The sequence below is a fragment of the Somniosus microcephalus genome, unplaced genomic scaffold (assembly GCF_052327205.1).
Source record: "Somniosus microcephalus isolate GS21.2 unplaced genomic scaffold, FLI_Smic_1.0 scaffold110, whole genome shotgun sequence".
NCBI lineage: Eukaryota > Metazoa > Chordata > Chondrichthyes > Squaliformes > Somniosidae > Somniosus > Somniosus microcephalus.
Genome location: NW_028225297.1, coordinates 112351 through 140203, shown reverse-complemented (window position 1 = coordinate 140203; position 27853 = coordinate 112351). Strand labels below are relative to the sequence as shown.

General features: G+C 46.5%; 8 non-coding genes and 3 pseudogenes across 8 annotated transcripts; all 11 read right to left on the bottom strand.

Moving 5' to 3' along the window:
• Window positions 1–961: 961 nt before the first annotated feature.
• LOC147082809 (5S ribosomal RNA) lies at window positions 962–1080 on the bottom strand. The gene has a single exon (XR_015076113.1). It is a non-coding gene; the product is annotated as a 5S ribosomal RNA (ribosomal RNA).
• Window positions 1081–3490: 2410 nt separating this feature from the next.
• Window positions 3491–3609, bottom strand: LOC147082808 (5S ribosomal RNA). Its single transcript, XR_015076112.1, has one exon. It is a non-coding gene; the product is annotated as a 5S ribosomal RNA (ribosomal RNA).
• A 2425-nt stretch (window positions 3610–6034) lies between these two features.
• Window positions 6035–6153, bottom strand: LOC147082807 (5S ribosomal RNA). The gene has a single exon (XR_015076209.1). It is a non-coding gene; the product is annotated as a 5S ribosomal RNA (ribosomal RNA).
• Window positions 6154–8556: 2403 nt separating this feature from the next.
• On the bottom strand, window positions 8557–8675 carry LOC147082806 (5S ribosomal RNA; annotated as a pseudogene).
• A 2425-nt stretch (window positions 8676–11100) lies between these two features.
• On the bottom strand, window positions 11101–11219 carry LOC147082805 (5S ribosomal RNA). Its single transcript, XR_015076022.1, has one exon. It is a non-coding gene; the product is annotated as a 5S ribosomal RNA (ribosomal RNA).
• Window positions 11220–13648: 2429 nt separating this feature from the next.
• On the bottom strand, window positions 13649–13767 carry LOC147082804 (5S ribosomal RNA). The gene has a single exon (XR_015076021.1). It is a non-coding gene; the product is annotated as a 5S ribosomal RNA (ribosomal RNA).
• Window positions 13768–16176: 2409 nt separating this feature from the next.
• On the bottom strand, window positions 16177–16295 carry LOC147082803 (5S ribosomal RNA). The gene has a single exon (XR_015076117.1). It is a non-coding gene; the product is annotated as a 5S ribosomal RNA (ribosomal RNA).
• A 2417-nt stretch (window positions 16296–18712) lies between these two features.
• LOC147082802 (5S ribosomal RNA) lies at window positions 18713–18831 on the bottom strand. The gene has a single exon (XR_015076019.1). It is a non-coding gene; the product is annotated as a 5S ribosomal RNA (ribosomal RNA).
• Window positions 18832–21246: 2415 nt separating this feature from the next.
• LOC147082801 (5S ribosomal RNA) lies at window positions 21247–21355 on the bottom strand (annotated as a pseudogene).
• A 2425-nt stretch (window positions 21356–23780) lies between these two features.
• Window positions 23781–23889, bottom strand: LOC147082800 (5S ribosomal RNA; annotated as a pseudogene).
• Window positions 23890–26306: 2417 nt separating this feature from the next.
• Window positions 26307–26425, bottom strand: LOC147082799 (5S ribosomal RNA). Its single transcript, XR_015076018.1, has one exon. It is a non-coding gene; the product is annotated as a 5S ribosomal RNA (ribosomal RNA).
• Window positions 26426–27853: the final 1428 nt, after the last annotated feature.

Sequence of the window (27853 nt, the reverse complement as noted above, 5' to 3'; positions counted from 1 at the left end):
TTGTTTTCTTTGGAACACAGGAGGCTGAGGCGAGACCTAATTGAGGTGTGTAAAATTATGAGGGGCCGAGATAGAGTGGATAGGAAGGACCTATTTCCCTTAGCAGAAGGGTCAATAATAGATTTCAAGTAATTGGTAGGAGGTTTACAGGGAATTTGAGGAGACATTTTTTCACCCAGTGAATGGTGGGGGTCTGGAATGCACTGCCTGAAAGGGTGGTAGAGGCAGAAACCCTCATCACGTTTAAAAAGTACTTGGATATGCACTTGAACTGCCGTAACCTACAAGTGCTGTAAAGTGGGATTTGGGTGGATTGCTCTTTGTCGGCTGGCACGGACAAGATGGGCCGAATGGCCTCCTTCTGTGCTGTAAATTTCTATGATTCTGCCTGATCATGTGACATCTGCCCACACGACTTCTACAAATGTTATTACATTGTAGCCAGGATTGTTTAGTTTCCAATTCCGCCCATTTTGAAGCCAGGTCTCCGTTATGGCTACTATTGCATAACCCCATGTGGCAACTTGCGCCTGCAACTCGTCAATCTTATTTGTAACACTCCTCGCATTAACACACATGCATTTCAACAGCATGCTAGTTGGCTTTCCTTTTTTCCTGAATTTAACTGCTGCTCTTTCTACATTCTTCTTTGTTCTGTTGCTGTTTGTCCCTCCGAGTTTTCTATGCACCTTGTCTCTCCTCTCTGCTGCTGTGTCCTGGTGGCCCTCCGCCAGTGTGTGTATTTTGGCTATCTTATTTTCTTCTTCTGCTTATTTCGGCCCTGTGTCTGGAGCCCCTTGCATTTGTGTAGCAGCAGGAGAATGTGCAGCGAAGAAATGGTCAAAGGAAAGCGAGAGAGAGAGAGAGAGAGAGAGAGAGAGCAGCAAAAAGGATGTTGATTGATTAAGAGCAGTGTGTGCGCGTGTGTGCAAAACGTTGAGCAGCCTGTGGCGGCAGCAAAAGCCTACAGCACCTGCTATTCCCAGGCGGTCTCCCATCCAAGTACTAACCAGGCCTGACTCTGCTTCGCTTCCGAGATCAGACGAGATCGGGCGTATTCAGACTAGTATGGCCGCAGGCATATGCTAGCTGGCTTTCTCTTTACTTAAAGCTGTCGCCCATTTTTTTCTCTTCTACGCATTCATACAAGTATTCAACACTCAATTTACATTTACAAATTTTACTCCTCCCGCAACCCCCCACCCCCCCTCCACCTCTTCTTGCTGCTCTGCCTCCCACACAAACAAACTACAAGCCCAACCCTTCATTGCCTTCTATTCAAATATTACATCAAATAAACATGCTCAAACACCAAGTCTTAAGGGCTGTAGCATCTGTCAAACTGGACAAATACCCAGGCCCGCATCAAATCTATCCCACACTCTTAAGAGAAGTAAGACACCAAATAGCACAGGCTCTCACCATCATTTTACAATCCTCTCTGGCTACAGGTGTGGTGCCCGACCACTGGAGGACTGCTAACGTGCTACCGTTCTTTCAAAAGGGAGAGAGGGATAGACCGCATAATTACAGGCCAGTCAGCCTAACCTCGGTGGTGGGAAAATTATTGGAAAAAGTTCTGAGGGACAGGAGAAATCTTCATTTAGAAAGACACGGATTAATCAGGGACAGTCAGCATGGATTTCTTAACGGAAGGTCGTGTCTGACTAACGCAATTCAATTTTTCGAGGAGGTAACAAGGAGGGTCGATGAGGGTAGTGCCTTTGATGTAGTCTATATGGATTTTAGCAAGGCTTTTGATAAGGTCCCGCATGCCAGATTGGTCACGAAAGTAAAAGCCCATGGGATCCAAGGCAAAGTGGCAAGTTGGATCCAAAATTGGCTCAGAGGCAGGAAACAAAGGGTAATGGTCGAAGGGTGTTTTTGTGACCGGAAGGCTGTTTCCAGTGGGGTTCCGCAGGGCTCACAGAATCACAGAAACCCCACAGTGCAGATAGAGGCCATTTCGGCCCATCGAGCCTGCACCGACTCAGTACTGGGCGCTTTGCTTTTTCTGGTATATATCAATGATTTGGATTTGAATGTAGGAAGTATGATTAAGAAGTTTGCAGATGATACAAAAATTGGCCGTGTGGTTAATAATGAAACAGAATGCTGTAGACTGCAGGAAGATATCAATGGACTCGTCTAGTGGGCAGAACAGTGGCAAATGGAATTCAGTTGGAATACACAATAAATGGTAGGACACTGAGAAATGCAGAGGATCAGCGGGACCTTGGAGTGCATGTCCACAGATCCCTGAAGGTAGCAGGACAGGTAGATAAAGTGGTTAAGCAGGCATACGGGATACTTGCCTTTATTAGCCGAGGCGTAGAATATAAGAGCGGGGAGGTTATGCTTCAACTGTATAAAACACTAGTTAGGCCGCAGCTAGAGTGCCGCGTGCAGTTCTGGTCACCACATTACAAGAAGGATGCGATTGCACTAGAGAAGGTGCAGAGGAGATTTCCGAGGATGTTGCCTGGGCTGGGGAATTTTAGTTATGAGGAAAGATTGGATAGGCTGGGGTTGTTTTCTTTGGAACACAGGAGGCTGAGGCGAGACCTAATTGAGGTGTGTAAAATTATGAGGGGCCGAGATAGAGTGGATAGGAAGGACCTATTTCCCTTAGCAGAAGGGTCAATAATAGATTTCAAGTAATTGGTAGGAGGTTTACAGGGAATTTGAGGAGACATTTTTTCACCCAGTGAATGGTGGGGGTCTGGAATGCACTGCCTGAAAGGGTGGTAGAGGCAGAAACCCTCATCACGTTTAAAAAGTACTTGGATATGCACTTGAACTGCCGTAACCTACAAGTGCTGTAAAGTGGGATTTGGGTGGATTGCTCTTTGTCGGCTGGCACGGACAAGATGGGCCGAATGGCCTCCTTCTGTGCTGTAAATTTCTATGATTCTGCCTGATCATGTGACATCTGCCCACACGACTTCTACAAATGTTATTACATTGTAGCCAGGATTGTTTAGTTTCCAATTCCGCCCATTTTGAAGCCAGGTCTCCGTTATGGCTACTATTGCATAACCCCATGTGGCAACTTGCGCCTGCAACTCGTCAATCTTATTTGTAACACTCCTCGCATTAACACACATGCATTTCAACAGCATGCTAGTTGGCTTTCCTTTTTTCCTGAATTTAACTGCTGCTCTTTCTACATTCTTCTTTGTTCTGTTGCTGTTTGTCCCTCCGAGTTTTCTATGCACCTTGTCTCTCCTCTCTGCTGCTGTGTCCTGGTGGCCCTCCGCCAGTGTGTGTATTTTGGCTATCTTATTTTCTTCTTCTGCTTATTTCGGCCCTGTGTCTGGAGCCCCTTGCATTTGTGTAGCAGCAGGAGAATGTGCAGCGAAGAAATGGTCAAAGGAAAGCGAGAGAGAGAGAGAGAGAGAGAGAGAGAGCAGCAAAAAGGATGTTGATTGATTAAGAGCAGTGTGTGCGCGTGTGTGCAAAACGTTGAGCAGCCTGTGGCGGCAGCAAAAGCCTACAGCACCTGCTATTCCCAGGCGGTCTCCCATCCAAGTACTAACCAGGCCTGACTCTGCTTCGCTTCCGAGATCAGACGAGATCGGGCGTATTCAGACTAGTATGGCCGCAGGCATATGCTAGCTGGCTTTCTCTTTACTTAAAGCTGTCGCCCATTTTTTTCTCTTCTACGCATTCATACAAGTATTCAACACTCAATTTACATTTACAAATTTTACTCCTCCCGCAACCCCCCACCCCCCCTCCACCTCTTCTTGCTGCTCTGCCTCCCACACAAACAAACTACAAGCCCAACCCTTCATTGCCTTCTATTCAAATATTACATCAAATAAACATGCTCAAACACCAAGTCTTAAGGGCTGTAGCATCTGTCAAACTGGACAAATACCCAGGCCCGCATCAAATCTATCCCACACTCTTAAGAGAAGTAAGACACCAAATAGCACAGGCTCTCACCATCATTTTACAATCCTCTCTGGCTACAGGTGTGGTGCCCGACCACTGGAGGACTGCTAACGTGCTACCGTTCTTTCAAAAGGGAGAGAGGGATAGACCGCATAATTACAGGCCAGTCAGCCTAACCTCGGTGGTGGGAAAATTATTGGAAAAAGTTCTGAGGGACAGGAGAAATCTTCATTTAGAAAGACACGGATTAATCAGGGACAGTCAGCATGGATTTCTTAACGGAAGGTCGTGTCTGACTAACGCAATTCAATTTTTCGAGGAGGTAACAAGGAGGGTCGATGAGGGTAGTGCCTTTGATGTAGTCTATATGGATTTTAGCAAGGCTTTTGATAAGGTCCCGCATGCCAGATTGGTCACGAAAGTAAAAGCCCATGGGATCCAAGGCAAAGTGGCAAGTTGGATCCAAAATTGGCTCAGAGGCAGGAAACAAAGGGTAATGGTCGAAGGGTGTTTTTGTGACCGGAAGGCTGTTTCCAGTGGGGTTCCGCAGGGCTCACAGAATCACAGAAACCCCACAGTGCAGATAGAGGCCATTTCGGCCCATCGAGCCTGCACCGACTCAGTACTGGGCGCTTTGCTTTTTCTGGTATATATCAATGATTTGGATTTGAATGTAGGAAGTATGATTAAGAAGTTTGCAGATGATACAAAAATTGGCCGTGTGGTTAATAATGAAACAGAATGCTGTAGACTGCAGGAAGATATCAATGGACTCGTCTAGTGGGCAGAACAGTGGCAAATGGAATTCAGTTGGAATACACAATAAATGGTAGGACACTGAGAAATGCAGAGGATCAGCGGGACCTTGGAGTGCATGTCCACAGATCCCTGAAGGTAGCAGGACAGGTAGATAAAGTGGTTAAGCAGGCATACGGGATACTTGCCTTTATTAGCCGAGGCGTAGAATATAAGAGCGGGGAGGTTATGCTTCAACTGTATAAAACACTAGTTAGGCCGCAGCTAGAGTGCCGCGTGCAGTTCTGGTCACCACATTACAAGAAGGATGCGATTGCACTAGAGAAGGTGCAGAGGAGATTTCCGAGGATGTTGCCTGGGCTGGGGAATTTTAGTTATGAGGAAAGATTGGATAGGCTGGGGTTGTTTTCTTTGGAACACAGGAGGCTGAGGCGAGACCTAATTGAGGTGTGTAAAATTATGAGGGGCCGAGATAGAGTGGATAGGAAGGACCTATTTCCCTTAGCAGAAGGGTCAATAATAGATTTCAAGTAATTGGTAGGAGGTTTACAGGGAATTTGAGGAGACATTTTTTCACCCAGTGAATGGTGGGGGTCTGGAATGCACTGCCTGAAAGGGTGGTAGAGGCAGAAACCCTCATCACGTTTAAAAAGTACTTGGATATGCACTTGAACTGCCGTAACCTACAAGGCTACGGACCAAGTGCTGTAAAGTGGGATTTGGGTGGATTGCTCTTTGTCGGCTGGCACGGACAAGATGGGCCGAATGGCCTCCTTCTGTGCTGTAAATTTCTATGATTCTGCCTGATCATGTGACATCTGCCCACACGACTTCTACAAATGTTATTACATTGTAGCCAGGATTGTTTAGTTTCCAATTCCGCCCATTTTGAAGCCAGGTCTCCGTTATAGCTACTATTGCATAACCCCATGTGGCAACTTGCGCCTGCAACTCGTCAATCTTATTTGTAACACTCCTCGCATTAACACACATGCATTTCAACAGCATGCTAGTTGGCTTTGCTTTTTTCCTGAATTTAACTGCTGCTCTTTCTACATTATTCTTTGTTCTGTTGCTGTTTGTCCCTCCGAGTTTTCTATGCACCTTGTCTCTCCTCTCTGCTGCTGTGTCCTGGTGGCCCTCCGCCAGTGTGTGTATTTTGGCTATCTTATTTTCTTCTTCTGCTTATTTCGGCCCTGTGTCTGGAGCCCCTTGCATTTGTGTAGCAGCAGGAGAATGTGCAGCGAAGAAATGGTCAAAGGAAAGCGAGAGAGAGAGAGAGAGAGAGAGAGAGAGCAGCAAAAAGGATGTTGATTGATTAAGAGCAGTGTGTGCGCGTGTGTGTGCAAAACGTTGAGCAGCCTGTGGCGGCAGCAAAAGCCTACTGCACCTGGTGTTCCCAGGCGGTCTCCCATCCAAGTACTAACCAGGCCTGACTCTGCTTAGCTTCCGAGATCAGACGAGATCGGGCGTATTCAGACTAGTATGGCCGTAGGCATATGCTAGCTGGCTTTCTCTTTACTTAAAGCTGTCGCCCATTTTTTTCTCTTCTACACATTCATACAAGTATTCAACACTCAATTTACATTTACAAGTTTTACTCCTCCCGCAACCCCCCCACCCCCCCTCCACCTCTTCTTGCTGCTCTGCCTCCCACACAAACAAACTACAAGCCCAACCCTTCATTGCCTTCTATTCAAATATTACATCAAATAAACATGCTCAAACACCAAGTCTTAAGGGCTGTAGCATCTTTCAAACTGGACAAATACCCAGGCCCGCATCAAATCTATCCCACACTCTTAAGAGAAGTAAGACACCAAATAGCACAGGCTCTCACCATCATTTTACAATCCTCTCTGGCTACAGGTGTGGTGCCCGACCACTGGAGGACTGCTAACGTGCTACCGTTCTTTCAAAAGGGAGAGAGGGATAGACCGCATAATTACAGGCCAGTCAGCCTAACCTCGGTGGTGGGAAAATTATTGGAAAAAGTTCTGAGGGACAGGAGAAATCTTCATTTAGAAAGACACGGATTAATCAGGGACAGTCAGCATGGATTTCTTAACGGAAGGTCGTGTCTGACTAACGCAATTCAATTTTTCGAGGAGGTAACAAGGAGGGTCGATGAGGGTAGTGCCTTTGATGTAGTCTATATGGATTTTAGCAAGGCTTTTGATAAGGTCCCGCATGCCAGATTGGTCACGAAAGTAAAAGCCCATGGGATCCAAGGCAAAGTGGCAAGTTGGATCCAAAATTGGCTCAGAGGCAGGAAACAAAGGGTAATGGTCGAAGGGTGTTTTTGTGACCGGAAGGCTGTTTCCAGTGGGGTTCCGCAGGGCTCACAGAATCACAGAAACCCCACAGTGCAGATAGAGGCCATTTCGGCCCATCGAGCCTGCACCGACTCAGTACTGGGCCCTTTGCTTTTTCTGGTATATATCAATGATTTGGATTTGAATGTAGGAAGTATGATTAAGAAGTTTGCAGATGATACAAAAATTGGCCGTGTGGTTAATAATGAAACAGAATGCTGTAGACTGCAGGAAGATATCAATGGACTCGTCTAGTGGGCAGAACAGTGGCAAATGGAATTCAGTTGGAATACACAATAAATGGTAGGACACTGAGAAATGCAGAGGATCAGCGGGACCTTGGAGTGCATGTCCACAGATCCCTGAAGGTAGCAGGACAGGTAGATAAAGTGGTTAAGCAGGCATACGGGATACTTGCCTTTATTAGCCGAGGCGTAGAATATAAGAGCGGGGAGGTTATGCTTCAACTGTATAAAACACTAGTTAGGCCGCAGCTAGAGTGCCGCGTGCAGTTCTGGTCACCACATTACAAGAAGGATGCGATTGCACTAGAGAAGGTGCAGAGGAGATTTCCGAGGATGTTGCCTGGGCTGGGGAATTTTAGTTATGAGGAAAGATTGGATAGGCTGGGGTTGTTTTCTTTGGAACACAGGAGGCTGAGGCGAGACCTAATTGAGGTGTGTAAAATTATGAGGGGCCGAGATAGAGTGGATAGGAAGGACCTATTTCCCTTAGCAGAAGGGTCAATAATAGATTTCAAGTAATTGGTAGGAGGTTTACAGGGAATTTGAGGAGACATTTTTTCACCCAGTGAATGGTGGGGGTCTGGAATGCACTGCCTGAAAGGGTGGTAGAGGCAGAAACCCTCATCACGTTTAAAAAGTACTTGGATATGCACTTGAACTGCCGTAACCTACAAGTGCTGTAAAGTGGGATTTGGGTGGATTGCTCTTTGTCGGCTGGCACGGACAAGATGGGCCGAATGGCCTCCTTCTGTGCTGTAAATTTCTATGACTCTGCCTGATCATGTGACATCTGCCCACACGACTTCTACAAATGTTATTACATTGTAGCCAGGATTGTTTAGTTTCCAATTCCGCCCATTTTGAAGCCAGGTCTCCGTTATGGCTACTATTGCATAACCCCATGTGGCAACTTGCGCCTGCAACTCGTCAATCTTATTTGTAACACTCCTCGCATTAACACACATGCATTTCAACAGCATGCTAGTTGGCTTTGCTTTTTTCCTGAATTTAACTGCTGCTCTTTCTACATTCTTCTTTGTTCTGTTGCTGTTTGTCCCTCCGAGTTTTCTATGCACCTTGTCTCTCCTCTCTGCTGCTGTGTCCTGGTGGCCCTCCGCCAGTGTGTGTATTTTGGCTATCTTATTTTCTTCTTCTGCTTATTTCGGCCCTGTGTCTGGAGCCCCTTGCATTTGTGTAGCAGCAGGAGAATGTGCAGCGAAGAAATGGTCAAAGGAAAGCGAGAGAGAGAGAGAGAGAGCAGCAAAAAGGATGTTGATTGATTAAGAGCAGTGTGTGCGCGTGTGTGTGCAAAACGTTGAGCAGCCTGTGGCGGCAGCAAAAGCCTACTGCACCTGGTATTTCCAGGCAGTCTCCCATCCAAGTACTAACCAGGCCTGACTCTGCTTAGCTTCCGAGATCAGACGAGATCGGGCGCATTCAGACTAGTATGGCCATAGGCATATGCTAGCTGGCTTTCTCTTTACTTAAAGCTGTCGCCCATTTTTTTCTCTTCTACGCATTCATACAAGTATTCAACACTCAATTTACATTTACAAATTTTACTCCTCCCGCAACCCCCCACCCCCCCTCCACCTCTTCTTGCTGCTCTGCCTCCCACACAAACAAACTACAAGCCCAACCCTTCATTGCCTTCTATTCAAATATTACATCAAATAAACATGCTCAAACACCAAGTCTTAAGGGCTGTAGCATCTTTCAAACTGGACAAATACCCAGGCCCGCATCAAATCTATCCCACACTCTTAAGAGAAGTAAGACACCAAATAGCACAGGCTCTCACCATCATTTTACAATCCTCTCTGGCTACAGGTGTGGTGCCCGACCACTGGAGGACTGCTAACGTGCTACCGTTCTTTCAAAAGGGAGAGAGGGATAGACCGCATAATTACAGGCCAGTCAGCCTAACCTCGGTGGTGGGAAAATTATTGGAAAAAGTTCTGAGGGACAGGAGAAATCTTCATTTAGAAAGACACGGATTAATCAGGGACAGTCAGCATGGATTTCTTAACGGAAGGTCGTGTCTGACTAACGCAATTCAATTTTTCGAGGAGGTAACAAGGAGGGTCGATGAGGGTAGTGCCTTTGATGTAGTCTATATGGATTTTAGCAAGGCTTTTGATAAGGTCCCGCATGCCAGATTGGTCACGAAAGTAAAAGCCCATGGGATCCAAGGCAAAGTGGCAAGTTGGATCCAAAATTGGCTCAGAGGCAGGAAACAAAGGGTAATGGTCGAAGGGTGTTTTTGTGACCGGAAGGCTGTTTCCAGTGGGGTTCCGCAGGGCTCACAGAATCACAGAAACCCCACAGTGCAGATAGAGGCCATTTCGGCCCATCGAGCCTGCACCGACTCAGTACTGGGCCCTTTGCTTTTTCTGGTATATATCAATGATTTGGATTTGAATGTAGGAAGTATGATTAAGAAGTTTGCAGATGATACAAAAATTGGCCGTGTGGTTAATAATGAAACAGAATGCTGTAGACTGCAGGAAGATATCAATGGACTCGTCTAGTGGGCAGAACAGTGGCAAATGGAATTCAGTTGGAATACACAATAAATGGTAGGACACTGAGAAATGCAGAGGATCAGCGGGACCTTGGAGTGCATGTCCACAGATCCCTGAAGGTAGCAGGACAGGTAGATAAAGTGGTTAAGCAGGCATACGGGATACTTGCCTTTATTAGCCGAGGCGTAGAATATAAGAGCGGGGAGGTTATGCTTCAACTGTATAAAACACTAGTTAGGCCGCAGCTAGAGTGCCGCGTGCAGTTCTGGTCACCACATTACAAGAAGGATGCGATTGCACTAGAGAAGGTGCAGAGGAGATTTCCGAGGATGTTGCCTGGGCTGGGGAATTTTAGTTATGAGGAAAGATTGGATAGGCTGGGGTTGTTTTCTTTGGAACACAGGAGGCTGAGGCGAGACCTAATTGAGGTGTGTAAAATTATGAGGGGCCGAGATAGAGTGGATAGGAAGGACCTATTTCCCTTAGCAGAAGGGTCAATAATAGATTTCAAGTAATTGGTAGGAGGTTTACAGGGAATTTGAGGAGACATTTTTTCACCCAGTGAATGGTGGGGGTCTGGAATGCACTGCCTGAAAGGGTGGTAGAGGCAGAAACCCTCATCACGTTTAAAAAGTACTTGGATATGCACTTGAACTGCCGTAACCTACAAGGCTACGGACCAAGTGCTGTAAAGTGGGATTTGGGTGGATTGCTCTTTGTCGGCTGGCACGGACAAGATGGGCCGAATGGCCTCCTTCTGTGCTGTAAATTTCTATGATTCTGCCTGATCATGTGACATCTGCCCACACGACTTCTACAAATGTTATTACATTGTAGCCAGGATTGTTTAGTTTCCAATTCCGCCCATTTTGAAGCCAGGTCTCCGTTATGGCTACTATTGCATAACCCCATGTGGCAACTTGCGCCTGCAACTCGTCAATCTCATTTGTAACACTCCTCGCATTAACACACATGCATTTCAACAGCATGCTAGTTGGCTTTGCTTTTTTCCTGAATTTAACTGCTGCTCTTTCTACATTCTTCTTTGTTCTGTTGCTGTTTGTCCCTCCGAGTTTTCTATGCACCTTGTCTCTCCTCTCTGCTGCTGTGTCCTGGTGGCCCTCCGCCAGTGTGTGTATTTTGGCTATCTTATTTTCTTCTTCTGCTTATTTCGGCCCTGTGTCTGGAGCCCCTTGCATTTGTGTAGCAGCAGGAGAATGTGCAGCGAAGAAATGGTCAAAGGAAAGCGAGAGAGAGAGAGAGAGAGAGAGAGAGAGCAGCAAAAAGGATGTTGATTGATTAAGAGCAGTGTGTGCGCGTGTGTGTGCAAAACGTTGAGCAGCCTGTGGCGGCAGCAAAAGCCTACTGCACCTGGTATTCCCAGGCAGTCTCCCATCCAAGTACTAACCAGGCCTGACTCTGCTTAGCTTCCGAGATCAGACGAGATCGGGCGCATTCAGACTAGTATGGCCGTAGGCATATGCTAGCTGGCTTTCTCTTTACTTAAAGCTGTCGCCCATTTTTTTCTCATCTACGCATTCATACAAGTATTCAACACTCAATTTACATTTACAAATTTTACTCCTCCCGCAACCCCCCACCCCCCCTCCACCTCTTCTTGCTGCTCTGCCTCCCACACAAACAAACTACAAGCCCAACCCTTCATTGCCTTCTATTCAAATATTACATCAAATAAACATGCTCAAACACCAAGTCTTAAGGGCTGTAGCATCTTTCAAACTGGACAAATACCCAGGCCCGCATCAAATCTATCCCACACTCTTAAGAGAAGTAAGACACCAAATAGCACAGGCTCTCACCATCATTTTACAATCCTCTCTGGCTACAGGTGTGGTGCCCGACCACTGGAGGACTGCTAACGTGCTACCGTTCTTTCAAAAGGGAGAGAGGGATAGACCGCATAATTACAGGCCAGTCAGCCTAACCTCGGTGGTGGGAAAATTATTGGAAAAAGTTCTGAGGGACAGGAGAAATCTTCATTTAGAAAGACACGGATTAATCAGGGACAGTCAGCATGGATTTCTTAACGGAAGGTCGTGTCTGACTAACGCAATTCAATTTTTCGAGGAGGTAACAAGGAGGGTCGATGAGGGTAGTGCCTTTGATGTAGTCTATATGGATTTTAGCAAGGCTTTTGATAAGGTCCCGCATGCCAGATTGGTCACGAAAGTAAAAGCCCATGGGATCCAAGGCAAAGTGGCAAGTTGGATCCAAAATTGGCTCAGAGGCAGGAAACAAAGGGTAATGGTCGAAGGGTGTTTTTGTGACCGGAAGGCTGTTTCCAGTGGGGTTCCGCAGGGCTCACAGAATCACAGAAACCCCACAGTGCAGATAGAGGCCATTTCGGCCCATCGAGCCTGCACCGACTCAGTACTGGGCCCTTTGCTTTTTCTGGTATATATCAATGATTTGGATTTGAATGTAGGAAGTATGATTAAGAAGTTTGCAGATGATACAAAAATTGGCCGTGTGGTTAATAATGAAACAGAATGCTGTAGACTGCAGGAAGATATCAATGGACTCGTCTAGTGGGCAGAACAGTGGCAAATGGAATTCAGTTGGAATACACAATAAATGGTAGGACACTGAGAAATGCAGAGGATCAGCGGGACCTTGGAGTGCATGTCCACAGATCCCTGAAGGTAGCAGGACAGGTAGATAAAGTGGTTAAGCAGGCATACGGGATACTTGCCTTTATTAGCCGAGGCGTAGAATATAAGAGCGGGGAGGTTATGCTTCAACTGTATAAAACACTAGTTAGGCCGCAGCTAGAGTGCCGCGTGCAGTTCTGGTCACCACATTACAAGAAGGATGCGATTGCACTAGAGAAGGTGCAGAGGAGATTTCCGAGGATGTTGCCTGGGCTGGGGAATTTTAGTTATGAGGAAAGATTGGATAGGCTGGGGTTGTTTTCTTTGGAACACAGGAGGCTGAGGCGAGACCTAATTGAGGTGTGTAAAATTATGAGGGGCCGAGATAGAGTGGATAGGAAGGACCTATTTCCCTTAGCAGAAGGGTCAATAATAGATTTCAAGTAATTGGTAGGAGGTTTACAGGGAATTTGAGGAGACATTTTTTCACCCAGTGAATGGTGGGGGTCTGGAATGCACTGCCTGAAAGGGTGGTAGAGGCAGAAACCCTCATCACGTTTAAAAAGTACTTGGATATGCACTTGAACTGCCGTAACCTACAAGGCTACGGACCAAGTGCTGTAAAGTGGGATTTGGGTGGATTGCTCTTTGTCGGCTGGCACGGACAAGATGGGCCGAATGGCCTCCTTCTGTGCTGTAAATTTCTATGATTCTGCCTGATCATGTGACATCTGCCCACACGACTTCTACAAATGTTATTACATTGTAGCCAGGATTGTTTAGTTTCCAATTCCGCCCATTTTGAAGCCAGGTCTCCGTTATGGCTACTATTGCATAACCCCATGTGGCAACTTGCGCCTGCAACTCGTCAATCTCATTTGTAACGCTCCTCGCATTAACACACATGCATTTCAACAGCATGCTAGTTGGCTTTGCTTTTTTCCTGAATTTAACTGCTGCTCTTTCTACATTCTTCTTTGTTCTGTTGCTGTTTGTCCCTCCGAGTTTTCTATGCACCTTGTCTCTCCTCTCTGCTGCTGTGTCCTGGTGGCCCTCCGCCAGTGTGTGTATTTTGGCTATCTTATTTTCTTCTTCTGCTTATTTCGGCCCTGTGTCTGGAGCCCCTTGCATTTGTGTAGCAGCAGGAGAATGTGCAGCGAAGAAATGGTCAAAGGAAAGCGAGAGAGAGAGAGAGAGAGAGAGAGAGAGAGAGCAGCAAAAAGGATGTTGATTGATTAAGAGCAGTGTGTGCGCGTGTGTGTGCAAAACGTCGAGCAGCCTGTGGCGGCAGCAAAAGCCTACTGCACCTGGTATTCCCAGGCAGTCTCCCATCCAAGTACTAACCAGGCCTGACTCTGCTTAGCTTCCGAGATCAGACGAGATCGGGCGCATTCAGACTAGTATGGCCGTAGGCATATGCTAGCTGGCTTTCTCTTTACTTAAAGCTGTCGCCCATTTTTTTCTCTTCTACGCATTCATACAAGTATTCAACACTCAATTTACATTTACAAATTTTACTCCTCCCGCAACCCCCCACCCCCCCTCCACCTCTTCTTGCTGCTCTGCCTCCCACACAAACAAACTACAAGCCCAACCCTTCATTGCCTTCTATTCAAATATTACATCAAATAAACATGCTCAAACACCAAGTCTTAAGGGCTGTAGCATCTTTCAAACTGGACAAATACCCAGGCCCGCATCAAATCTATCCCACACTCTTAAGAGAAGTAAGACACCAAATAGCACAGGCTCTCACCATCATTTTACAATCCTCTCTGGCTACAGGTGTGGTGCCCGACCACTGGAGGACTGCTAACGTGCTACCGTTCTTTCAAAAGGGAGAGAGGGATAGACCGCATAATTACAGGCCAGTCAGCCTAACCTCGGTGGTGGGAAAATTATTGGAAAAAGTTCTGAGGGACAGGAGAAATCTTCATTTAGAAAGACACGGATTAATCAGGGACAGTCAGCATGGATTTCTTAACGGAAGGTCGTGTCTGACTAACGCAATTCAATTTTTCGAGGAGGTAACAAGGAGGGTCGATGAGGGTAGTGCCTTTGATGTAGTCTATATGGATTTTAGCAAGGCTTTTGATAAGGTCCCGCATGCCAGATTGGTCACGAAAGTAAAAGCCCATGGGATCCAAGGCAAAGTGGCAAGTTGGATCCAAAATTGGCTCAGAGGCAGGAAACAAAGGGTAATGGTCGAAGGGTGTTTTTGTGACCGGAAGGCTGTTTCCAGTGGGGTTCCGCAGGGCTCACAGAATCACAGAAACCCCACAGTGCAGATAGAGGCCATTTCGGCCCATCGAGCCTGCACCGACTCAGTACTGGGCCCTTTGCTTTTTCTGGTATATATCAATGATTTGGATTTGAATGTAGGAAGTATGATTAAGAAGTTTGCAGATGATACAAAAATTGGCCGTGTGGTTAATAATGAAACAGAATGCTGTAGACTGCAGGAAGATATCAATGGACTCGTCTAGTGGGCAGAACAGTGGCAAATGGAATTCAGTTGGAATACACAATAAATGGTAGGACACTGAGAAATGCAGAGGATCAGCGGGACCTTGGAGTGCATGTCCACAGATCCCTGAAGGTAGCAGGACAGGTAGATAAAGTGGTTAAGCAGGCATACGGGATACTTGCCTTTATTAGCCGAGGCGTAGAATATAAGAGCGGGGAGGTTATGCTTCAACTGTATAAAACACTAGTTAGGCCGCAGCTAGAGTGCCGCGTGCAGTTCTGGTCACCACATTACAAGAAGGATGCAATTGCACTAGAGAAGGTGCAGAGGAGATTTCCGAGGATGTTGCCTGGGCTGGGGAATTTTAGTTATGAGGAAAGATTGGATAGGCTGGGGTTGTTTTCTTTGGAACACAGGAGGCTGAGGCGAGACCTAATTGAGGTGTGTAAAATTATGAGGGGCCGAGATAGAGTGGATAGGAAGGACCTATTTCCCTTAGCAGAAGGGTCAATAATAGATTTCAAGTAATTGGTAGGAGGTTTACAGGGAATTTGAGGAGACATTTTTTCACCCAGTGAATGGTGGGGGTCTGGAATGCACTGCCTGAAAGGGTGGTAGAGGCAGAAACCCTCATCACGTTTAAAAAGTACTTGGATATGCACTTGAACTGCCGTAACCTACAAGGCTACGGACCAAGTGCTGTAAAGTGGGATTTGGGTGGATTGCTCTTTGTCGGCTGGCACGGACAAGATGGGCCGAATGGCCTCCTTCTGTGCTGTAAATTTCTATGATTCTGCCTGATCATGTGACATCTGCCCACACGACTTCTACAAATGTTATTACATTGTAGCCAGGATTGTTTAGTTTCCAATTCCGCCCATTTTGAAGCCAGGTCTCCGTTATGGCTACTATTGCATAACCCCATGTGGCAACTTGCGCCTGCAACTCGTCAATCTCATTTGTAACGCTCCTCGCATTAACACACATGCATTTCAACAGCATGCTAGTTGGCTTTGCTTTTTTCCTGAATTTAACTGCTGCTCTTTCTACATTCTTCTTTGTTCTGTTGCTGTTTGTCCCTCCGAGTTTTCTATGCACCTTGTCTCTCCTCTCTGCTGCTGTGTCCTGGTGGCCCTCCGCCAGTGTGTGTATTTTGGCTATCTTATTTTCTTCTTCTGCTTATTTCGGCCCTGTGTCTGGAGCCCCTTGCATTTGTGTAGCAGCAGGAGAATGTGCAGCGAAGAAATGGTCAAAGGAAAGCGAGAGAGAGAGAGAGAGAGAGAGCAGCAAAAAGGATGTTGATTGATTAAGAGCAGTGTGTGCGCAAAACGTTGAGCAGCCTGTGGCGGCAGCAAAAGCCTACTGCACCCGGTATTCCCAGGCAGTCTCCCATCCAAGTACTAACCAGGCCTGACTCTGCTTAGCTTCCGAGATCAGACGAGATCGGGCGCATTCAGACTAGTATGGCCGTAGGCATATGCTAGCTGGCTTTCTCTTTACTTAAAGCTGTCGCCCATTTTTTTCTCTTCTACGCATTCATACAAGTATTCAACACTCAATTTACATTTACAAATTTTACTCCTCCCGCAACCCCCCACCCCCCCTCCACCTCTTCTTGCTGCTCTGCCTCCCACACAAACAAACTACAAGCCCAACCCTTCATTGCCTTCTATTCAAATATTACATCAAATAAACATGCTCAAACACCAAGTCTTAAGGGCTGTAGCATCTTTCAAACTGGACAAATACCCAGGCCCGCATCAAATCTATCCCACACTCTTAAGAGAAGTAAGACACCAAATAGCACAGGCTCTCACCATCATTTTACAATCCTCTCTGGCTACAGGTGTGGTGCCCGACCACTGGAGGACTGCTAACGTGCTACCGTTCTTTCAAAAGGGAGAGAGGGATAGACCGCATAATTACAGGCCAGTCAGCCTAACCTCGGTGGTGGGAAAAATATTGGAAAAAGTTCTGAGGGACAGGAGAAATCTTCATTTAGAAAGACACGGATTAATCAGGGACAGTCAGCATGGATTTCTTAACGGAAGGTCGTGTCTGACTAACGCAATTCAATTTTTCGAGGAGGTAACAAGGAGGGTCGATGAGGGTAGTGCCTTTGATGTAGTCTATATGGATTTTAGCAAGGCTTTTGATAAGGTCCCGCATGCCAGATTGGTCACGAAAGTAAAAGCCCATGGGATCCAAGGCAAAGTGGCAAGTTGGATCCAAAATTGGCTCAGAGGCAGGAAACAAAGGGTAATGGTCGAAGGGTGTTTTTGTGACCGGAAGGCTGTTTCCAGTGGGGTTCCGCAGGGCTCACAGAATCACAGAAACCCCACAGTGCAGATAGAGGCCATTTCGGCCCATCGAGCCTGCACCGACTCAGTACTGGGCCCTTTGCTTTTTCTGGTATATATCAATGATTTGGATTTGAATGTAGGAAGTATGATTAAGAAGTTTGCAGATGATACAAAAATTGGCCGTGTGGTTAATAATGAAACAGAATGCTGTAGACTGCAGGAAGATATCAATGGACTCGTCTAGTGGGCAGAACAGTGGCAAATGGAATTCAGTTGGAATACACAATAAATGGTAGGACACTGAGAAATGCAGAGGATCAGCGGGACCTTGGAGTGCATGTCCACAGATCCCTGAAGGTAGCAGGACAGGTAGATAAAGTGGTTAAGCAGGCATACGGGATACTTGCCTTTATTAGCCGAGGCGTAGAATATAAGAGCGGGGAGGTTATGCTTCAACTGTATAAAACACTAGTTAGGCCGCAGCTAGAGTGCCGCGTGCAGTTCTGGTCACCACATTACAAGAAGGATGCGATTGCACGAGAGAAGGTGCAGAGGAGATTTCCGAGGATGTTGCCTGGGCTGGGGAATTTTAGTTATGAGGAAAGATTGGATAGGCTGGGGTTGTTTTCTTTGGAACACAGGAGGCTGAGGCGAGACCTAATTGAGGTGTGTAAAATTATGAGGGGCCGAGATAGAGTGGATAGGAAGGACCTATTTCCCTTAGCAGAAGGGTCAATAATAGATTTCAAGTAATTGGTAGGAGGTTTACAGGGAATTTGAGGAGACATTTTTTCACCCAGTGAATGGTGGGGGTCTGGAATGCACTGCCTGAAAGGGTGGTAGAGGCAGAAACCCTCATCACGTTTAAAAAGTACTTGGATATGCACTTGAACTGCCGTAACCTACAAGGCTACGGACCAAGTGCTGTAAAGTGGGATTTGGGTGGATTGCTCTTTGTCGGCTGGCACGGACAAGATGGGCCGAATGGCCTCCTTCTGTGCTGTAAATTTCTATGATTCTGCCTGATCATGTGACATCTGCCCACACGACTTCTACAAATGTTATTACATTGTAGCCAGGATTGTTTAGTTTCCAATTCCGCCCATTTTGAAGCCAGGTCTCCGTTATAGCTACTATTGCATAACCCCATGTGGCAACTTGCGCCTGCAACTCGTCAATCTTATTTGTAACGCTCCTCGCATTAACACACATGCATTTCAACAGCATGCTAGTTGGCTTTGCTTTTTTCCTGAATTTAACTGCTGCTCTTTCTACATTCTTCTTTGTTCTGTTGCTGTTTGTCCCTCCGAGTTTTCTATGCACCTTGTCTCTCCTCTCTGCTGCTGTGTCCTGGTGGCCCTCCGCCAGTGTGTGTATTTTGGCTATCTTATTTTCTTCTTCTGCTTATTTCGGCCCTGTGTCTGGAGCCCCTTGCATTTGTGTAGCAGCAGGAGAATGTGCAGCGAAGAAATGGTCAAAGGAAAGCGAGAGAGAGAGAGAGAGAGAGCAGCAAAAAGGATGTTGATTGATTAAGAGCAGTGTGTGCGCGTGTGTGTGCAAAACGTCGAGCAGCCTGTGGCGGCAGCAAAAGCCTACTGCACCTGGTATTCCCAGGCAGTCTCCCATCCAAGTACTAACCAGGCCTGACTCTGCTTAGCTTCCGAGATCAGACGAGATCGGGCGCATTCAGACTAGTATGGCCGTAGGCATATGCTAGCTGGCTTTCTCTTTACTTAAAGCTGTCGCCCATTTTTTTCTCTTCTACGCATTCATACAAGTATTCAACACTCAATTTACATTTACAAATTTTACTCCTCCCGCAACCCCCCACCCCCCCTCCACCTCTTCTTGCTGCTCTGCCTCCCACACAAACAAACTACAAGCCCAACCCTTCATTGCCTTCTATTCAAATATTACATCAAATAAACATGCTCAAACACCAAGTCTTAAGGGCTGTAGCATCTTTCAAACTGGACAAATACCCAGGCCCGCATCAAATCTATCCCACACTCTTAAGAGAAGTAAGACACCAAATAGCACAGGCTCTCACCATCATTTTACAATCCTCTCTGGCTACAGGTGTGGTGCCCGACCACTGGAGGACTGCTAACGTGCTACCGTTCTTTCAAAAGGGAGAGAGGGATAGACCGCATAATTACAGGCCAGTCAGCCTAACCTCGGTGGTGGGAAAATTATTGGAAAAAGTTCTGAGGGACAGGAGAAATCTTCATTTAGAAAGACACGGATTAATCAGGGACAGTCAGCATGGATTTCTTAACGGAAGGTCGTGTCTGACTAACGCAATTCAATTTTTCGAGGAGGTAACAAGGAGGGTCGATGAGGGTAGTGCCTTTGATGTAGTCTATATGGATTTTAGCAAGGCTTTTGATAAGGTCCCGCATGCCAGATTGGTCACGAAAGTAAAAGCCCATGGGATCCAAGGCAAAGTGGCAAGTTGGATCCAAAATTGGCTCAGAGGCAGGAAACAAAGGGTAATGGTCGAAGGGTGTTTTTGTGACCGGAAGGCTGTTTCCAGTGGGGTTCCGCAGGGCTCACAGAATCACAGAAACCCCACAGTGCAGATAGAGGCCATTTCGGCCCATCGAGCCTGCACCGACTCAGTACTGGGCCCTTTGCTTTTTCTGGTATATATCAATGATTTGGATTTGAATGTAGGAAGTATGATTAAGAAGTTTGCAGATGATACAAAAATTGGCCGTGTGGTTAATAATGAAACAGAATGCTGTAGACTGCAGGAAGATATCAATGGACTCGTCTAGTGGGCAGAACAGTGGCAAATGGAATTCAGTTGGAATACACAATAAATGGTAGGACACTGAGAAATGCAGAGGATCAGCGGGACCTTGGAGTGCATGTCCACAGATCCCTGAAGGTAGCAGGACAGGTAGATAAAGTGGTTAAGCAGGCATACGGGATACTTGCCTTTATTAGCCGAGGCGTAGAATATAAGAGCGGGGAGGTTATGCTTCAACTGTATAAAACACTAGTTAGGCCGCAGCTAGAGTGCCGCGTGCAGTTCTGGTCACCACATTACAAGAAGGATGCGATTGCACTAGAGAAGGTGCAGAGGAGATTTCCGAGGATGTTGCCTGGGCTGGGGAATTTTAGTTATGAGGAAAGATTGGATAGGCTGGGGTTGTTTTCTTTGGAACACAGGAGGCTGAGGCGAGACCTAATTGAGGTGTGTAAAATTATGAGGGGCCGAGATAGAGTGGATAGGAAGGACCTATTTCCCTTAGCAGAAGGGTCAATAATAGATTTCAAGTAATTGGTAGGAGGTTTACAGGGAATTTGAGGAGACATTTTTTCACCCAGTGAATGGTGGGGGTCTGGAATGCACTGCCTGAAAGGGTGGTAGAGGCAGAAACCCTCATCACGTTTAAAAAGTACTTGGATATGCACTTGAACTGCCGTAACCTACAAGGCTACGGACCAAGTGCTGTAAAGTGGGATTTGGGTGGATTGCTCTTTGTCGGCTGGCACGGACAAGATGGGCCGAATGGCCTCCTTCTGTGCTGTAAATTTCTATGATTCTGCCTGATCATGTGACATCTGCCCACACGACTTCTACAAATGTTATTACATTGTAGCCAGGATTGTTTAGTTTCCAATTCCGCCCATTTTGAAGCCAGGTCTCCGTTATGGCTACTATTGCATAACCCCATGTGGCAACTTGCGCCTGCAACTCGTCAATCTTATTTGTAACGCTCCTCGCATTAACACACATGCATTTCAACAGCATGCTAGTTGGCTTTGCTTTTTTCCTGAATTTAACTGCTGCTCTTTCTACATTCTTCTTTGTTCTGTTGCTGTTTGTCCCTCCGAGTTTTCTATGCACCTTGTCTCTCCTCTCTGCTGCTGTGTCCTGGTGGCCCTCCGCCAGTGTGTGTATTTTGGCTATCTTATTTTCTTCTTCTGCTTATTTCGGCCCTGTGTCTGGAGCCCCTTGCATTTGTGTAGCAGCAGGAGAATGTGCAGCGAAGAAATGGTCAAAGGAAAGCGAGAGAGAGAGAGAGAGAGAGAGAGAGCAGCAAAAAGGATGTTGATTGATTAAGAGCAGTGTGTGCGCGCAAAACGTTGAGCAGCCTGTGGTGGCAGCAAAAGCCTACTGCACCTGGTATTCCCAGGCAGTCTCCCATCCAAGTACTAACCAGGCCTGACTCTGCTTAGCTTCCGAGATCAGGCGCATTCAGACTAGTATGGCCGTAGGCATATGCTAGCTGGCTTTCTCTTTACTTAAAGCTGTCGCCCATTTTTTTCTCTTCTACGCATTCATACAAGTATTCAACACTCAATTTACATTTACAAATTTTACTCCTCCCGCAACCCCCCACCCCCCCTCCACCTCTTCTTGCTGCTCTGCCTCCCACACAAACAAACTACAAGCCCAACCCTTCATTGCCTTCTATTCAAATATTACATCAAATAAACATGCTCAAACACCAAGTCTTAAGGGCTGTAGCATCTTTCAAACTGGACAAATACCCAGGCCCGCATCAAATCTATCCCACACTCTTAAGAGAAGTAAGACACCAAATAGCACAGGCTCTCACCATCATTTTACAATCCTCTCTGGCTACAGGTGTGGTGCCCGACCACTGGAGGACTGCTAACGTGCTACCGTTCTTTCAAAAGGGAGAGAGGGATAGACCGCATAATTACAGGCCAGTCAGCCTAACCTCGGTGGTGGGAAAATTATTGGAAAAAGTTCTGAGGGACAGGAGAAATCTTCATTTAGAAAGACACGGATTAATCAGGGACAGTCAGCATGGATTTCTTAACGGAAGGTCGTGTCTGACTAACGCAATTCAATTTTTCGAGGAGGTAACAAGGAGGGTCGATGAGGGTAGTGCCTTTGATGTAGTCTATATGGATTTTAGCAAGGCTTTTGATAAAGTCCCACATGCCAGATTGGTCATGAAAGTAAAAGCCCATGGGATCCAAGGCAAAGTGGCAAGTTGGATCCAAAATTGGCTCAGAGGCAGGAAACAAAGGGTAATGGTCGAAGGGTGTTTTTGTGACCGGAAGGCTGTTTCCAGTGGGGTTCCGCAGGGCTCACAGAATCACAGAAACCCCACAGTGCAGATAGAGGCCATTTCGGCCCATCGAGCCTGCACCGACTCAGTACTGGGCCCTTTGCTTTTTCTGGTATATATCAATGATTTGGATTTGAATGTAGGAAGTATGATTAAGAAGTTTGCAGATGATACAAAAATTGGCCGTGTGGTTAATAATGAAACAGAATGCTGTAGACTGCAGGAAGATATCAATGGACTCGTCTAGTGGGCAGAACAGTGGCAAATGGAATTCAGTTGGAATACACAATAAATGGTAGGACACTGAGAAATGCAGAGGATCAGCGGGACCTTGGAGTGCATGTCCACAGATCCCTGAAGGTAGCAGGACAGGTAGATAAAGTGGTTAAGCAGGCATACGGGATACTTGCCTTTATTAGCCGAGGCGTAGAATATAAGAGCGGGGAGGTTATGCTTCAACTGTATAAAACACTAGTTAGGCCGCAGCTAGAGTGCCGCGTGCAGTTCTGGTCACCACATTACAAGAAGGATGCGATTGCACTAGAGAAGGTGCAGAGGAGATTTCCGAGGATGTTGCCTGGGCTGGGGAATTTTAGTTATGAGGAAAGATTGGATAGGCTGGGGTTGTTTTCTTTGGAACACAGGAGGCTGAGGCGAGACCTAATTGAGGTGTGTAAAATTATGAGGGGCCGAGATAGAGTGGATAGGAAGGACCTATTTCCCTTAGCAGAAGGGTCAATAATAGATTTCAAGTAATTGGTAGGAGGTTTACAGGGAATTTGAGGAGACATTTTTTCACCCAGTGAATGGTGGGGGTCTGGAATGCACTGCCTGAAAGGGTGGTAGAGGCAGAAACCCTCATCACGTTTAAAAAGTACTTGGATATGCACTTGAACTGCCGTAACCTACAAGGCTACGGACCAAGTGCTGTAAAGTGGGATTTGGGTGGATTGCTCTTTGTCGGCTGGCACGGACAAGATGGGCCGAATGGCCTCCTTCTGTGCTGTAAATTTCTATGATTCTGCCTGATCATGTGACATCTGCCCACACGACTTCTACAAATGTTATTACATTGTAGCCAGGATTGTTTAGTTTCCAATTCCGCCCATTTTGAAGCCAGGTCTCCGTTATGGCTACTATTGCATAACCCCATGTGGCAACTTGCGCCTGCAACTCGTCAATCTTATTTGTAACGCTCCTCGCATTAACACACATGCATTTCAACAGCATGCTAGTTGGCTTTGCTTTTTTCCTGAATTTAACTGCTGCTCTTTCTACATTCTTCTTTGTTCTGTTGCTGTTTGTCCCTCCGAGTTTTCTATGCACCTTGTCTCTCCTCTCTGCTGCTGTGTCCTGGTGGCCCTCCGCCAGTGTGTGTATTTTGGCTATCTTATTTTCTTCTTCTGCTTATTTCGGCCCTGTGTCTGGAGCCCCTTGCATTTGTGTAGCAGCAGGAGAATGTGCAGCGAAGAAATGGTCAAAGGAAAGTGAGAGAGAGAGAGAGAGAGAGAGAGAGAGCAGCAAAAAGGATGTTGATTGATTAAGAGCAGTGTGTGCGCGTGTGTGTGCAAAACGTCGAGCAGCCTGTGGCGGCAGCAAAAGCCTACTGCACCCGGTATTCCCAGGCAGTCTCCCATCCAAGTACTAACCAGGCCTGACTCTGCTTAGCTTCCGAGATCGGGCGCATTCAGACTAGTATGGCCGTAGGCATATGCTAGCTGGCTTTCTCTTTACTTAAAGCTGTCGCCCATTTTTTTCTCTTCTACGCATTCATACAAGTATTCAACACTCAATTTACATTTACAAATTTTACTCCTCCCGCAACCCCCCACCCCCCCTCCACCTCTTCTTGCTGCTCTGCCTCCCACACAAACAAACTACAAGCCCAACCCTTCATTGCCTTCTATTCAAATATTACATCAAATAAACATGCTCAAACACCAAGTCTTAAGGGCTGTAGCATCTTTCAAACTGGACAAATACCCAGGCCCGCATCAAATCTATCCCACACTCTTAAGAGAAGTAAGACACCAAATAGCACAGGCTCTCACCATCATTTTACAATCCTCTCTGGCTACAGGTGTGGTGCCCGACCACTGGAGGACTGCTAACGTGCTACCGTTCTTTCAAAAGGGAGAGAGGGATAGACCGCATAATTACAGGCCAGTCAGCCTAACCTCGGTGGTGGGAAAAATATTGGAAAAAGTTCTGAGGGACAGGAGAAATCTTCATTTAGAAAGACACGGATTAATCAGGGACAGTCAGCATGGATTTCTTAACGGAAGGTCGTGTCTGACTAACGCAATTCAATTTTTCGAGGAGGTAACAAGGAGGGTCGATGAGGGTAGTGCCTTTGATGTAGTCTATATGGATTTTAGCAAGGCTTTTGATAAGGTCCCGCATGCCAGATTGGTCACGAAAGTAAAAGCCCATGGGATCCAAGGCAAAGTGGCAAGTTGGATCCAAAATTGGCTCAGAGGCAGGAAACAAAGGGTAATGGTCGAAGGGTGTTTTTGTGACCGGAAGGCTGTTTCCAGTGGGGTTCCGCAGGGCTCACAGAATCACAGAAACCCCACAGTGCAGATAGAGGCCATTTCGGCCCATCGAGCCTGCACCGACTCAGTACTGGGCCCTTTGCTTTTTCTGGTATATATCAATGATTTGGATTTGAATGTAGGAAGTATGATTAAGAAGTTTGCAGATGATACAAAAATTGGCCGTGTGGTTAATAATGAAACAGAATGCTGTAGACTGCAGGAAGATATCAATGGACTCGTCTAGTGGGCAGAACAGTGGCAAATGGAATTCAGTTGGAATACACAATAAATGGTAGGACACTGAGAAATGCAGAGGATCAGCGGGACCTTGGAGTGCATGTCCACAGATCCCTGAAGGTAGCAGGACAGGTAGATAAAGTGGTTAAGCAGGCATACGGGATACTTGCCTTTATTAGCCGAGGCGTAGAATATAAGAGCGGGGAGGTTATGCTTCAACTGTATAAAACACTAGTTAGGCCGCAGCTAGAGTGCCGCGTGCAGTTCTGGTCACCACATTACAAGAAGGATGCGATTGCACGAGAGAAGGTGCAGAGGAGATTTCCGAGGATGTTGCCTGGGCTGGGGAATTTTAGTTATGAGGAAAGATTGGATAGGCTGGGGTTGTTTTCTTTGGAACACAGGAGGCTGAGGCGAGACCTAATTGAGGTGTGTAAAATTATGAGGGGCCGAGATAGAGTGGATAGGAAGGACCTATTTCCCTTAGCAGAAGGGTCAATAATAGATTTCAAGTAATTGGTAGGAGGTTTACAGGGAATTTGAGGAGACATTTTTTCACCCAGTGAATGGTGGGGGTCTGGAATGCACTGCCTGAAAGGGTGGTAGAGGCAGAAACCCTCATCACGTTTAAAAAGTACTTGGATATGCACTTGAACTGCCGTAACCTACAAGGCTACGGACCAAGTGCTGTAAAGTGGGATTTGGGTGGATTGCTCTTTGTCGGCTGGCACGGACAAGATGGGCCGAATGGCCTCCTTCTGTGCTGTAAATTTCTATGATTCTGCCTGATCATGTGACATCTGCCCACACGACTTCTACAAATGTTATTACATTGTAGCCAGGATTGTTTAGTTTCCAATTCCGCCCATTTTGAAGCCAGGTCTCCGTTATAGCTACTATTGCATAACCCCATGTGGCAACTTGCGCCTGCAACTCGTCAATCTTATTTGTAACGCTCCTCGCATTAACACACATGCATTTCAACAGCATGCTAGTTGGCTTTGCTTTTTTCCTGAATTTAACTGCTGCTCTTTCTACATTCTTCTTTGTTCTGTTGCTGTTTGTCCCTCCGAGTTTTCTATGCACCTTGTCTCTCCTCTCTGCTGCTGTGTCCTGGTGGCCCTCCGCCAGTGTGTGTATTTTGGCTATCTTATTTTCTTCTTCTGCTTATTTCGGCCCTGTGTCTGGAGCCCCTTGCATTTGTGTAGCAGCAGGAGAATGTGCAGCGAAGAAATGGTCAAAGGAAAGCGAGAGAGAGAGAGAGAGAGAGCAGCAAAAAGGATGTTGATTGATTAAGAGCAGTGTGTGCGCGTGTGTGTGCAAAACGTCGAGCAGCCTGTGGCGGCAGCAAAAGCCTACTGCACCTGGTATTCCCAGGCAGTCTCCCATCCAAGTACTAACCAGGCCTGACTCTGCTTAGCTTCCGAGATCAGACGAGATCGGGCGCATTCAGACTAGTATGGCCGTAGGCATATGCTAGCTGGCTTTCTCTTTACTTAAAGCTGTCGCCCATTTTTTTCTCTTCTACGCATTCATACAAGTATTCAACACTCAATTTACATTTACAAATTTTACTCCTCCCGCAACCCCCCACCCCCCCTCCACCTCTTCTTGCTGCTCTGCCTCCCACACAAACAAACTACAAGCCCAACCCTTCATTGCCTTCTATTCAAATATTACATCAAATAAACATGCTCAAACACCAAGTCTTAAGGGCTGTAGCATCTTTCAAACTGGACAAATACCCAGGCCCGCATCAAATCTATCCCACACTCTTAAGAGAAGTAAGACACCAAATAGCACAGGCTCTCACCATCATTTTACAATCCTCTCTGGCTACAGGTGTGGTGCCCGACCACTGGAGGACTGCTAACGTGCTACCGTTCTTTCAAAAGGGAGAGAGGGATAGACCGCATAATTACAGGCCAGTCAGCCTAACCTCGGTGGTGGGAAAATTATTGGAAAAAGTTCTGAGGGACAGGAGAAATCTTCATTTAGAAAGACACGGATTAATCAGGGACAGTCAGCATGGATTTCTTAACGGAAGGTCGTGTCTGACTAACGCAATTCAATTTTTCGAGGAGGTAACAAGGAGGGTCGATGAGGGTAGTGCCTTTGATGTAGTCTATATGGATTTTAGCAAGGCTTTTGATAAGGTCCCGCATGCCAGATTGGTCACGAAAGTAAAAGCCCATGGGATCCAAGGCAAAGTGGCAAGTTGGATCCAAAATTGGCTCAGAGGCAGGAAACAAAGGGTAATGGTCGAAGGGTGTTTTTGTGACCGGAAGGCTGTTTCCAGTGGGGTTCCGCAGGGCTCACAGAATCACAGAAACCCCACAGTGCAGATAGAGGCCATTTCGGCCCATCGAGCCTGCACCGACTCAGTACTGGGCCCTTTGCTTTTTCTGGTATATATCAATGATTTGGATTTGAATGTAGGAAGTATGATTAAGAAGTTTGCAGATGATACAAAAATTGGCCGTGTGGTTAATAATGAAACAGAATGCTGTAGACTGCAGGAAGATATCAATGGACTCGTCTAGTGGGCAGAACAGTGGCAAATGGAATTCAGTTGGAATACACAATAAATGGTAGGACACTGAGAAATGCAGAGGATCAGCGGGACCTTGGAGTGCATGTCCACAGATCCCTGAAGGTAGCAGGACAGGTAGATAAAGTGGTTAAGCAGGCATACGGGATACTTGCCTTTATTAGCCGAGGCGTAGAATATAAGAGCGGGGAGGTTATGCTTCAACTGTATAAAACACTAGTTAGGCCGCAGCTAGAGTGCCGCGTGCAGTTCTGGTCACCACATTACAAGAAGGATGCGATTGCACTAGAGAAGGTGCAGAGGAGATTTCCGAGGATGTTGCCTGGGCTGGGGAATTTTAGTTATGAG